Here is a 14,246-nt window from a genome sequence, read left to right as displayed (position 1 = left end):
TATTTTTTTCTATGTTGCATGCCTCATTACTATCTTATGACATAAATTGTGCGTGTGATGAATTTTGATTGGGCATTGGTGTTCACACTGTAACTTTTGCATGGGTCAAGTGGCAGGTCTGTAAACCAACATGGTTTGTAGGCATATTGGAGGCCTATGATAAAAATATGTAAATGGAACTAAAGAGTACAAGTCATAACATTACAAGAATATGGGAGAGCCAATGGAATTTGTATGTACCAAAACAAAAAAACTATACAAAAATTGGTAAGCTTGGTGAGGCAACCCGATAATACATGGATATTCCTCTATTGTAGGAATTGGGCACTTGATCATTTACATACTACTTTACTTTGCCTCTACTATTTGTTCCTACTTTGCCTCTACTTTCTAGTTGTTTACCCTTTTTATCGAGTTGATCCAGAAGCAGTGAAGATCTTGCTAGCTAGGCGAAACAAAACTAGTTGTTTTTGATTCACCCATAACATATAAAGCATCATTATAGTAGTTTGAGTCCTTGTATCCAAGCGCCAAATCTCAACTTAGATACACGTAATAGGGTGAGCGAGAGTGATTGCTTTTGGTCCCATTGTAGAGAAATGTAAGCAGTGCCAAGCTATCCATAATGCCTTGCCGACAATTAGATTTAAGTGGATGTTGGACACCTAATCCGCCGAGGGTTTTGGGAGTGGAATGTGAACAATCAATCGAGTTCAAGAGACCTTGGAAGATGAATCCAACGGTCACATAATGTATTTATATGTAATATATTTCTGAATAATAGAGCATTTCATGCTTATCATTCATATCTGGTTGCACATTCCAATAATGGTATTAGAGCAGGTTGCACATTCTCATGACCCGTCAGATCTACCACTTTGAGCAGTCCTCAAACTCTTGGCTATTTATGTGCCTTGCTCTGACATTCCCTCAACCCTATTGTCTAAATTCTATCAACCGAATTGTGGCTTGACGAAATGTTCCCTGCCATTTCTGTACATGACCATTTCACTCAACAATGAAATCTCTTACTCTGCGGCGAGCAAGTGCTTCGCCTACATGGTCCCGCCATTCAGTTATTCTTCTTACTCGACTGCTTCTTATTCTTTCGACTAGGATTTTACACAGAAAAAACAATGGCTCTCTCAAGAAAGGCACAGATGTTTCCTTCATGGAGTAGGCTGCTGCCAACCTGTCTCTGAGTGTCAATCTTTAGCCTCGAAGAACGAAAGTCACCCACGCTGATCGCTGTTGGTTCTGAAAGCATGTAGCCAATGACAAAGAGCTCTCTTCCAATGGTGTGTTGGATGCCCAATTGCTCATAATTCCTGAAGCAAATATGGATGATTTGGTCTTTCAAGCCCAACAAATACATGTCTTTAAAGCTCAGTTTCAACCCTTTCAACCTCAAGATATCGAGATGTGTTAGCTGTGGTCTACCAGGGTTTGCACCGCCGACGTTCATGGCTGGTGAAGAATGCAGTAAACCCCAAAGCCCATGTATGGTGGAAATTACCTAGCTCCATCAATGACAATGTCAAGAAAAACTTTACACCTTACTGTAATGATCGTGTGAGGAAACTAACTGATAACATGTGGGCGAGGTCAGCATCAAAAATGGCGGTGAGAAAGCCTTGTCTCCCTTTGGCAACAGAGAACCTATAATTGTTTCAAGCTTCACCTACTGAAATAGTTCTGCTAGCCAATTGAGTCCGTGATAGTGCATCAAAATTTTATGTGTGCAAAGAGAACCTTGGATATCATTTGCTCTCTTAGACGATGTAATGCTTGGAAGTTGATTCACATGAGAACTTGAATCTGTTGATTAAGTTTGTTCAAAGATGCCACAAGAGAGACTCTAGATATGGCACTCCAGGTATGGGATTACTTTACAGTAAAGAAAAGGGACCATGATTTTTAGACATAAATGCTCGTTGAAATTTGAAGAAATTGAAGTTGGGGAGAGCAAACAGAACCTCGATAGATGACAATGATGTGGATGGTGCAGTTGATTCACATGAGAGCTTGGATGTTTTTTAAAATTGTTTAATGTTGTTAGTAGCTAGAAAGCAACATAACTTTGAGGATTTTCCTTGTGTTAAAATTGGCAACTAGGGCCAAATTCCACCTTGGGACAACTAATTTGATGGATATGATGATTGCATTATATTCCTCTTTTCGAGAGGACCAAAATTGATATAAAGAACATCCAATTGGACAAGTAGAAGTGTGTTTTTGAATTTAGCCTACACATGTGCAAATTGTTTAGGTCGGCCACATCATCATGTAGGCTCATGAAGCCCAATGGATGTGTGTCTTCACCCTCAACGACTTGTATACATACAAATGACCTCTCACCTCATTTGGCATCATCATCACTCACACATTCTTCTCTCTCCTTCTCTCATTAGTTCGTACAACTATTGGGCAATCTCTTTCTCTCACACGTGTGGCAAAGGAGGACGAATTTCAGACAAATTATAGGGCCAAAATTTCAGAACTGTTGCAGGTTTGACTAGCGTTGACTGGGTACTTTGACTCATCCTTTTAGTTGCGATTTTTGTGGGAAAATTTCGTTTTTGGCAAGCCGTACTGTTTGGCACAGGAACCGAGAATTTATGGGCACATTGACCGCAGGGTTGACCAATGTTTTAAAACTCCGACTCGAACTCCGAGTCGGCCGAGGGTCAACTCCGACTGCGACTCGGTATCGACTCGGCCAGCTCGATTTCAATGACTCGGTCGTTGTAAAAAATACATTAAATATTTATTTTTTATAAAAACACATAATTTTAAAGATTTTCATTCATGTTTCCAAACACACAGCATTAGAATATAGATAGAAGACAACATATGATCAAAGTAGGCTCATGAATATATCCATTATATTAAAACGACACCCAGTGCACTGTCCAGTACATACACGATGATGATATAGAGATCAAAACAAAAACACATAACCAAGGAGGCTAGAAATGGCCTCTACAACAAAAATCTGTGACCAGTACTACTGGCTACTGCTAGAGTTGCCAACATCATCTGGCTCAGTGTTACTTGGGAGCGGGAGCGAAAGCGAGGAGTGGGAGCGAAAACGGGAGCGAGAGCGACATTTTCGGAAGCTCCCGGTTTGGGAGCGAATCCCGGAGGAGTTCAACAACCAATGTCACTAACATCAAGGTACATAGAGGGATTGGTGCTCTTGATTAAATACGAGTTCCATACCCTAATACATGACAAAATTCAATGGAAACATTGCAATCCCCCAATCCTGAAATCCTGAAAAACCGATAAGTCTACTGGATTTTGAATGAAATTTAAAATTCTACTTTCTCCATATGAAATCCAATGAGGCCGGAACCACTCTCAAACATCCGAGTCATTTCATGGTAATGTTAAAAATTTAAGTAAAAGGATGAAAATGAAGATTAAGGAGAATGTCACTTTTACTTTAAGAATTTAACGTTACCATGAATAACATAGCCTTAGTAGTGCAATATGATCAAATACTAGGGTTTGGGAGAGGGGAATGGACCCCAAAGACCAACAAACTAATTCATAAACCCCTTTGGAGTCCCCCACACTTAGAAAAATTAAAAAATAAAATAAAAAAAGGCGTGTTTTTATGGTTCACTGGCCACTACAGTTACCCGGCTGAGTAGTTACGGATCCAGTCGAGTCGGCCGAGTTATGACTGACTCGGTCGAGTCATGCTATGACTCAGCCTGGTCAGTCATAACTCGGCCGACCGAACCGAATTCTCTGCCGCGTTGAATTTTTTTTCCGGCTTGGACCAACTTGGCCGACTGGTTCCGAGCTGGCTGGATCTTAAAACAATGTAGTTGACCAAGTTTGACTGCAAATTTTCAGCACTGTTTTGGGCTGACTTTGACCACCTTATTAGATCGAGTTTGACTGGGTATGACTGAGCTCCAAAGAGAAAGATTTGCTGTTGCGTTGACCATCTTTGACTTTTGTTTAGGACTGAATTTCACTGCAAATTTGACAGGTTTTTTTCACTGTGATTTGGCAAGTCAACTTTGACTTTTTGTACTCTCTCTCTTGTTACCGCTCAAACTAGCTGGGGTCCTAAAAAGGGATCCTTGAAGGGCTACCACTAGGTCAAGAGCAACAATGGAGCAATAGCCCACTATCACCTCGCCTAAGGCTCCCTACTCTTTATGGACTTTCACCGATGGGAGGAAACCTATAATAATAAGGATCACGAAATTGAATGGATCAGTGATAGGACGAGAGGTGATCCTAAAAGCCTAGTCACAAAAGAAGTTTAGATATATGGCTTGCTTGCTTTGAAAGCAAGGTGAAAGGCTCTCTAGGAAGGGCTTAGGGGAATTCTAAGAGCTAGGGTTTGAATATATTATTTGTCAAGAAGATTCTTAGCTCCTAAAATCTTTGTGGAAACTTGGCTTCCAAGTGGTCTTTATGAAATTGGTTTCAATAAGTTGTGGGACCACATTGGACCAAGTGGACCTGAGGTTAGGTCAAGGGAATAGGGTTCAGCAACCAATGATGTGTTTGACCTAATCAGGGAGGAGAAGGGGATCAAGGAAGGAATTTTCAATGAAAGGTAATGTAATGATCCCAGTGAGGTTTCTAGCCAAGGGAAACCTAGTGCAAGGAATGGTCCCCAAGCTAGGGCTTGCAATATCTTGAGATCCCACCGTTGGGTTTGCTTGAAATTTGGAGGGCATCTAGAGCAAACTCCAGTGCAATTGTGGACCAAAAATCGAAGTATTAAGATGGCTGGATTGTGAGATAAGTGATGCCCTAGGTGACCTATGGGTTAGGCCTAGAAAAGAAGAGGTGGGGGAAGAAAATTAGGTTTATGGTGATCACCTTATGGTGGACCAGTGCCTAATCTTTTGAGGAGATTGGAGTCAAGAGTAATTATGACTATGGATATTGGATCTTCTATGTCAAGGAGGCCTCAAAGACAACTTCGCATAACATTAAGGGAACGACAAAAGCAACTTCAAACACTTTATACTTTGTTCTGCAAAATAGATGGCTTATCAAGATGAATTCCAATGATGAAGCATCTATAGGAATATTCATTCGTTATACATGGGCGATACATGAAGCATCACTATCTAAAAACAAAATTTCCACAACTTCGCATAAATGGATGCAATAAATTAACCCTAGTATAGCGAAATCCCAACAACAATGTATGTGACAAAAGTAGAAAGAAAGAGTAGCATTAAATTTCACTTACATGTATAAGATTATACCCAACCATCAAAATTTTGCCAATTAAGAAGCTCCAAGACAAGAGCAAATGATCCAAAGATCAAAATTCATTCCATGCTCCAAAAATTGGTCCTTCAAGAAGGATAGCGAAGTTCTCTAAAGAGATACAAGTCCAATCCAAGTGATGATGCTAAAATGAAATCACATCACTTGTATTTATATATGTCCAAATGAATTTTATTTTCGTAATGAGGCCTAATATAACCACTAAAATAAAATAATGTACAAGATAACTAACTTTTGGTGACAAGCCCACCAAACTAGCTCATAATCAAAAGAATAAGCCTCTCAAGAGGTCGAATGTTCAATAATACACGTCGTCAGGCCTTAAAGGAGGCTTGATGAAGTCCATAGGTGCCATGATGCGAAATAGGACTCCCAAAAGTAGTGGACAAGGGGTTGGCCCCTTGTTCTCCAAATAGTAAACTTGTGGTGCTCCCAATGTGTGTGGGGGCACACAAGTGTCCTCATGGGTCTCCAAATAGATCGAAGATGCCTGTAGACCATTTGCAAGGGCTCGAATGATGGTATAAGTGATGCCACATCATCATACAGGTCTTGGGTCATCTGTCAAGTGCATGATATAACTGTGGGGCTGACTGGGTATGGTGAACCAGATGCATCTTCCTCGTCCAATAAGTGAATCTTGCGCAATCTCTGAATGTCTCTAGGGATCCATGGAATGCTGTCTACTGCTGTGGAGGCCCATGGCTCTCTACACACACCTTACATGTGCCAATGTAGCCCTTTGGAGGGTTAAGACCCCGTATAGGGAGACCAAACCCAAGATGGAGACCATCTGCAATCCTGCATAAGATCCAATATGCCCCCTTGTCCTCTAGTACACCAAGTCATTAAAGAAATTGAGTTAAAGAATTTACAAGCCATGGGCAACAAATGGGCACTTCATAATGGCATGCCCTTCCATAGTGGGCTTTGGCATGTGCTAATGTCTCTAAGCTCCAAGGGGGGTTAACCAAGTACCCTATTAGGTGGTTTCCACTTTTAATGGGGATAGTATGTCCATCGTACATCTTTCAAATGGTGGTGGCATGTGATAAAGTGATGGAACGAAGTAGGGGATGAAAGGGGCAATCTTGGGTCACATGCCATGACACAAGGGTAGCTAGCAAAGGGGAGCCCACAGTTGGGTAAATAATGTATAGGAGGGAGCAATCGTGGTAGAAGAGTTGGCCCAACCTTGATTTTTCCACTCTTCTTCATATGCCTTTTGCCTTTTATGATTTTTCTTTGGTTAACTGCTCGGGCTCAAGGAATAAGAGCATGATGTGAAAAGTATAGCAGTGTATACCCCCTTAAAGGTTGGGCGGTTCATTGCCCACCAGGGGTTGGGACAATAATGGGTTCTTGAATGATAGAGGAGGCTCATCTAGGGCCTATAGGAACCAGGGTGATGGACATGGGAATGGGGTAGAGCTCATGCATTGGCTTTTTCCCACGTGCTAAATGTGTTTGTCCCAACCATATTTTGCATTTTGTGGTACATTTTCTTGTTGAATGTGGCCAATTATGCTTTCTCTTTTCTTTTCTTTTTAGCTGCATCAACCACCGGGGCATCGTTTCAGGCCGAACACAAGGCGTGGACAAGGGGAGGGGAAAGCTAAACCTATGTGGACCCAGTGGAGGAATGTGGACCTAGGTTGGAGGAATGATGAATGGGGTTATAATGAACAGAAGGAGAGTGATATATATGGATGAGGGAGTGGGACCCCACAACCAAAATTAGGGTTTCCCATGTAGTACCATCCCTAAAGCCCAAAGGCCAGTAAAAGAGGTCCCACAACACTAGGGTCCAAGGGTAACATTCAAAGGAGGTCTAGGGGACAAGAGCACAGATCTAGCCCACTCTTTCCGCCTAATCCCCCAATTAATCCATGCCAAAAGCTTCCATGATAAGTAAACTACAATATTCTATTACCAAATGACAAGGCATACCTTTAGGTTTGGGAGGCCCACCTTCAAACATACGATCATGATAGATGGGTAAGGGACCACATTGCTGGCTCAGGTGGTGGAGAAATGACATAACGAGCTAGTTGGTGGCTGCAAAGGGCTGCTGGCTGCCGACTGAGGACTATTTTGAAGAATTTTTTTCTCCTAGGGATATCACCCACAAAATGGTGGGTAACATCTAGCTCCAACTGGGACGTGATATCTTGAAAAGTAGGTGAAGCTACTCGAACGAGAGGTGGGATATCACCCACAAAATGGTGGGTAACATCTGGTTCCTTAGACTTGTTACCTTAACATATCATAGATGAAAGACACGGGGCAATATGCTTTCGTGGCATCTCATGATCACACATGCTTGGATTAGACCAATAAAATTGATTCATAAAGAAAATAATTTTTCAAATGCAATTTTAAATCTAAATGTAATTATTCTAGCATGAGAATATCATATGATGTTAATGTCAATGAAAATCAACATGTAATGCATCCTACCCTAACATGCATATGGTACAAAACTAATACTAAGTGTAATCATAAAGCTAGTGCAACCAACATATCATCAAATCAATATAAATATGCCGACCTATATGATTACTCATGTAGCAAATGCCAAAGCGAATGTGGACAAAATCACATGGATGATAAGGCCAGTGGGAGGTAGGAAAATAGAATGCCCACACATGGATGATCACGTGAGAAGAGGTAAGAAAAGGATGTAATCTAGTCCATGAGATCCTCTCTTCTAACCAAAATATAGAGATGTCAATGATTAGGCTCATAAACTTTTGATGGATGGCAACCTCGGGCATATTATTTCCATTATGGTCCTTATCATTTATGTCATATTTTATGGCCTCTACAGGGTTATGATTAGTAGGAAAGGGAGACTGATGAGATGGAGAAACACAAGTAGGTTGCCCATGATGATCACACTGGAAAGGGGAGATTATAGATTGATCATGATCTTGAGGGGGTGCCCAAGGAGATAAAGAATACTCAATGAGGGGTTCTTCCTCGACACTATACTTAGAAAGGGGAAAGGGATCAAGGTCACTTGAGATCATATGAGAACAAGTGCGAGAATCACTCTCAAAATGATGAACAAGAGAAGAAGGCAAAGGGGAGGGTGGAGTGTTATATCCAATAGGTTTCTCTTCCCCAAAATCATAATCTAAAGGCTCAGGTGATTTGAATATAGAATCATAAGGAGGATAGGTAGGAGCCTTATTGATTTCCTTACTATTGGCATCAAAAATTTGGTTTTCCCTAAAAGGAGAATCAATTACTTCCAACTGCCCCTTTTCATGCCAGGGAAAATAATAATTCTCCTTCCCAAGGGTATTGATGGATATGTCATCATAAGTAATGCTCGAGAGAAAGGGAAAACCAATCTCAGCCTCATCCTCTTTGTCAGTATCATAAATGGGAGCACAATCAAATTGAGGCCCAACAATTTTCCATTTCTCCTTTTCGATGCGGAAATAATCTTCAATGTCATCTTCCAAGGAGCTCATGGGATCACCTTCCTCAAGGTTCTCAAAAGGAGAGTTATCAAGAGTGATACCCTCGAGAAAGGTAAGGTCAACCTCAACTTTACTTTCCATAGCCTCGTCATCCTCAATACACGTGTTCTCAAAATCATCCCATTCATCATGTGGACCCAACAAGGACTCATCTTCCTGCTCATTAGCTAGATCCTCAAGGGTATCTTCATCTTGGTCAGTTGACAAGCGAGGCGACTCTTCTTCCCTCTTCCCTTGAAGAACAATAGCTAAAGTATTTGTTACATGATTTTGGTAATATGCTTCTAGGAGGAGAGCATTAGTGGGGTTCTCTTTATATTCACATTTCATCTTATGAAGCTTCACCTCTTCTTCGTGCAAATGAAAGAATACTTCATTAGAATTACATTCCCTTACTAACCCCCTGCATGACCTACTATATTCATCCATTCTTTCTTGCATGATTTGGAGGCTTACAGGATCCAACTCTTTGTCATCATCAGAAGAGATGTTTCCCTTCTCATTACCATTGTCTTCCAATTCTATTTGCTCATCATCCTTGCTTACACTCGAGCTTTCTTCGATGTCACCTTGACCATTCAATTGATTACCCTTTGTGGGACTTTGTACCTGGTTATAATATTTGTCTTTGATTAGGTTATCTAGAATATTCAGAGCATAGGTTAGGCGAGCAAAGTCAAGGAGACAACTAGGATCCTCCTCATAGGAACACCTCACTGTGTTGAGTTGCGCTTGTTGCGACCTATAAAACCTGAGCATGAATTCCATATCCATACCTTCCAATATATTTTGATAAGACTCTGCATATTTATCCACATTCTTTTGTAGTTCTTGAATGTCTTGGTCATTGAGTTTTGCAAATGTAGGACTAAGATAAATCTCCCTTTTCCGATAGTCCATTTTTTTTATGATTTTGCATATTAGGATTAAAATGGAGTCGCCAAGGTGAAATGAAGTGCCTTGTTAGATGCTTGCTTCACCCTACAAGCATTAACTTTTGAGTGGAATGAAGAACTAGGGTTTGTTCTTCCAATGGAGTTGCCAATAATGATATGTCAATATGTTTTATGGGGAAAAAACACACGTTTCGTGTCCCCGACAATGACGCCAAAATGTTATCGCTCAATCTAGTAGGGGTCCTAAAAGGGGATCCTTGAAGGACTATCACTAGGTCAAGGGCAACAATGGAGCAATAACCCACTATCACCTCAGCTAAGGCTCCCTACTCTTTACGAACTTTCACCGATGGGAGGAGACCCGTTATAATAAGGATCACGAAATTGAATGGATCAATGATAGGATGAGAGGTGATCCTAAAAGCCTATTCACAAGAGAGGCTCAGATATATGGCTTGCTTGCTTTGAAAGCAAGATGAAAGGCTCTCTAGGAAGGGATTAGGGGAATTCTAAGAACTAGGGTTTGAGTATATGACTTGTCAAGAAGATTCTTAGCTCCTAAAATCCTTGTGGAAACTTGGCTTCCAAGTGGTCTTTGTGAAATCGACTTCAATAAGTTGTGGAACCACACGGGACCAAGTGGACCTAAGGTTAGGTCAAGGGAATGGGGTTGAGCAACCAACGATGTGCTTGATCTAATTAAGGAGGAGAAGGGGATCGAGGAAGGAATTTTCAATGAAAGGTAACACAATGATCCCAGCAAGGTTTCTAGCCAAGGAAAACCTAGGGCAAGGAACAATCCCCGAGCTAGGGCTTGTAGTATCTTGAGACCCCACCGTTGGATTTGCTTGAAATTTGGAGGGCCTCTAGAGCAAAATCCGACGTAGTTGTGGACCAAAAATAAAGTATTTGGATGGCTAGATTGTGAGATAAGTGATGCCCTAGGTGACCTATGGGCTAGGCCTAGAAAAGAAGAGGTGAGGGAAGAAAATTATGTTTAAGGTGATCACCTTATGGTGGACTAGTGCCTAATCCTTTGGGGAGATTGAAGTCAAGAGTAATTATAATTATGGATATTATATTTTCTATGTCAAGGAGGCCTCAAAGACAACTTTGCATAGCATTAAGGCAACAACAATAACAACTTTAAAGACTTTATACTTCGTTTTGCAAAATAGATGGCTTATACATGAAGCATCACTATTTAGAAACAAAATTTCCACAACATTGTATAAACAAATGCAGTAAATTAGCCCTAGTATAGTGAAATCCCAACAACAATGTATGTGACAAAAATAGAAAGAGTAGCATTAAATTGCACTTACATGTATAAGAGTATATCCAACCATCTAAATTTTGCCAATCAAGAAGCTCCAAGACAAGAGAAAATGATCCAAACATCAAAATTCATTCCATGCTCCAAAAATTCATCCCCAAGAGATACAAGTCCAATCCAAGTGATGATGTTGAAATGAAATCACATCACTTGTATTTATACATGTCCAAATGAATTCGATTTGCCTAATGAGGCCTAATACAATCCCTAAAATAAAATAATGTGCAAGATAACTAACTTTTGGTGACAAGCCCACCAAACTAGCTCATAATCAAAAGAATAAGCCTCTCAAGAGGTCGAATGATCAATAATACATGTCGTTGGGCCTTAGAGGAGGCCTGATAAAGTCCATAGGTGCCATGGTGCGAAATAGGACTCCCAAAAGTAGTGGACAAGGGGTTGGCCCCTTGTTCTCAAATAGTAGACTTGTGGTGCTCCCAATGGGTGTGGGGGCACACAAGTGTCCTCATGGGTCTCCAAACAGATCGAAGATGCCTGTAGACCATTTGCAAGGGCTCGGATGATGGTATAAGTGATGCCACATCATCATACAGGTCTTGGGTCATCTGCCAAGTGCATGGTATAATTGTGGGGCTGACTAGGTATGGTGAACCAGATGCATCTTCCTCGTCCAATAGGTGAATCTTGTGCAATCTTTGAATGTCTATGGGGATATATGGAATGCTGTCTACTGCTGTGGAGGCCCATGGCTCTCTACACACGCCCTACAATGCCAATGTAGCCCTCTGGAGGCTTAGGACCCCGTATAGGGAGACCAAACCCAAGATGGAGACCATCTGCAATCCTGCATAAGATCCAATGTGCCCCCTTGCCCTCTAGTACACCAAGTCATTAATGAAATTGAGTTAAAGAATTTACAAACCATGGGCAACAAATGGGCACTTCATAATGGCGTGCCCTTCCATAGTGGGCTTTGGCATGTGCTAATGTCTCCAAGCTCCAAGGGGGTTTAACCGAGTACCCTATTAGGTGGTTTCCACTTTTAATGGGGATAATATGTCCATCGTACATCCTTCAAATGGTGGTGGCATGTGATAAAGTGATTGAACGAAGTAGGGGATGAAAGGGGCAATCTTGGGTTACATGCCACGACACAAGGGTAGCTAGCAAAGGGGAGCCCACACTTTGGGTAAATAATGTATAGGATGGAGCAATCGTGGTACAAGAGTTGCTCCAACATTGATTTTTCAACCCTTCTTCATATGCCTTTTGCCTTCTATGATTTTTCTTTGGTTAATTGCTCGGGGCTCAAGGAATGAGAGCATGATGTGAAAAGTATAGCAGTGTATACCCCCTTAAAGGTTGGGCGGTTCATTGCCCGCCAGGGGTTGGGACAATAATGGGTTTCTGAATGATAGAGGAGACTCATCTAGGGCCTATATGAACCATGGTGATGGACATGGGAATGGGGTAGAGCTCATGCATTGGCTTTTGCCCACGTGCTAAATGTGTTTGTCCCAGCCATATTTTGCATTTTGTAGTACATTTTCTTGTTGAATGTGGCCAATTATGCTTTTTCTTTAGAAGCCCAACAGTCACATCTATTCAAACACCAACATTGTGTATAAATACAGGGGAACTTTTCCTCATTTGGACTCACTCATCTCATCACATCTCTCTCTCTCTACTGCACAGAAAAGAGTCTCTTCTCTACTGCGCAGAAAAGGGTCTCTTCCTCACACATGTGAAACCGAAAGCTGCTAAAACTGAAGTTGCAACTGTAGAAGTAAATATTGACCTGCGTGGACTACAAGATCTCCTCATTTGAACTGTGCTGTAGGTTCATCTGAACCTCCTCTGAAAGCCGCAACTTTTGGTGGTGGAATCAAGTCAATCAGACGGACGGTTTGCAAGATATCAACTGCGCTAGTTTGAAGCCGAAAGCTGCCAAAACTAAAGCTACAACTGCAGAAGTAAAGTTTGACCTGCGTGAACTAGAAGATCTCCTCATCTACACTGCGCTGTAGGTTCATCTAAACCTCCTCTGGAAGCCGCAACTTTTGGCGGTGAAATCACTCTGATCCGACGGTCGGTTTGTGAGATATTGTCTGCCTTAGTTTGATGATGAAACTGCTAATGTTGATGCTGTTGATCTAGGGTTTGCTACTGCTGATATGAATCAGATTTATTGTACTATTTCTCTCTGTTGAATTATTGAAGATAAAAGAAGATTTGATCAAAGGGTTTCCCCACACATTGTGGGGTTCGTCCCTGGCTAGCCGCCACATCTTGTGTCTCTTGTCTTGGCTTGTTTTCTGTCGATCGTTTAATGTTCTATCTGCATTTTACTTTATGTACATGTGATTGCTAATCTATGGAATATAATAAGAAAAAGAAGTAAACTGTTATAAGCATAGAACATACCATAACTTAACATGGTATCAGAGCTGAGGTGAAGACAAAGCCCAAGCAAGAGCAAGAGCAATCACCGAAAAGAAGATTGGCAAAGCTATCCTAAAAGAACAATGGGGTCCTCAACACTCTTTCCTGCCAAAGACAAGCTCCGTGAGAAAGCTGACTATCATGGATGGAAGATGTTTATCGATCTAACCCTTGAGGATCAAGGAGTGTTAGATCATGTGAGAGGCAATATTGTTGAGCCTCCATGAAATGCACTTCCAGCTGTGAGGAACAAATGGAAGAACAAAGAAATTAAAGCGAAGAAGATCATCCGGGACTCTATCGACAAGCGCTTGGTGGCCTACATCTTTGAACTAGACACCTCTAAGGAAATCTACGATAGACTGGTGAGTTTATTTAAAGTTAATGATGCAAATCAAGTTTTGTTTCTTAGAAATAAGCTGAGGGAAATCAAGAAGGGTAAAGATGAGAGTATGCAAGCATACTTCTTAAGAATCACCGAGATCAAGAACGATCTCCTATCTATTGGGGAGACTATTACTGATAGAGAAATGGCACTCACAACTCTTGGAGGATTACCATCTGAATGGTATGTGTTCAGGACTACTCTTCTGAACAATAATGTAATTCCTGGTTTCGAGGAATTAATGGCTAGATGCATTCAAGAAGAAACAAGGGTAGAAGAGCAAGAAATTCCCCTAAAGGTCCTCCTGTTGCTTTTTCTTCTCATGCTAAGAAAATAAATAATTCTGGGTCTAAATCGAAAAGAAAGGCTGGACCTAAGGGTGGAAGAAAAGGACAATGTTTCATTTGCAATAAAGCAGGTCACTATGCAAGGGAATGTTTTGATAGAAAAGACTCTCACCG

The 14,246-nt window shown here is 41.2% G+C and overlaps 1 protein-coding gene across 1 annotated transcript in view; it reads left to right on the top strand.

The window, feature by feature from the left end:
- Nucleotides 1–14,246, top strand: part of LOC149143678 (uncharacterized) — a 31,915-nt gene that overhangs the window by 1,892 nt on the left and 15,777 nt on the right. The gene's annotated exons all lie outside the window — the stretch shown is intronic.

The sequence above is a fragment of the Pinus tabuliformis genome, chromosome X, assembly GCF_031772625.1.
Source record: "Pinus tabuliformis cultivar Carrire ecotype Pingquan chromosome X, CPIR1, whole genome shotgun sequence".
Lineage (NCBI taxonomy): Eukaryota > Viridiplantae > Streptophyta > Pinopsida > Pinales > Pinaceae > Pinus > Pinus tabuliformis.
The sequence above is the reverse complement of the archived record's forward strand: the minus strand, read 5'-3'. Positions and strand labels throughout refer to the sequence as shown.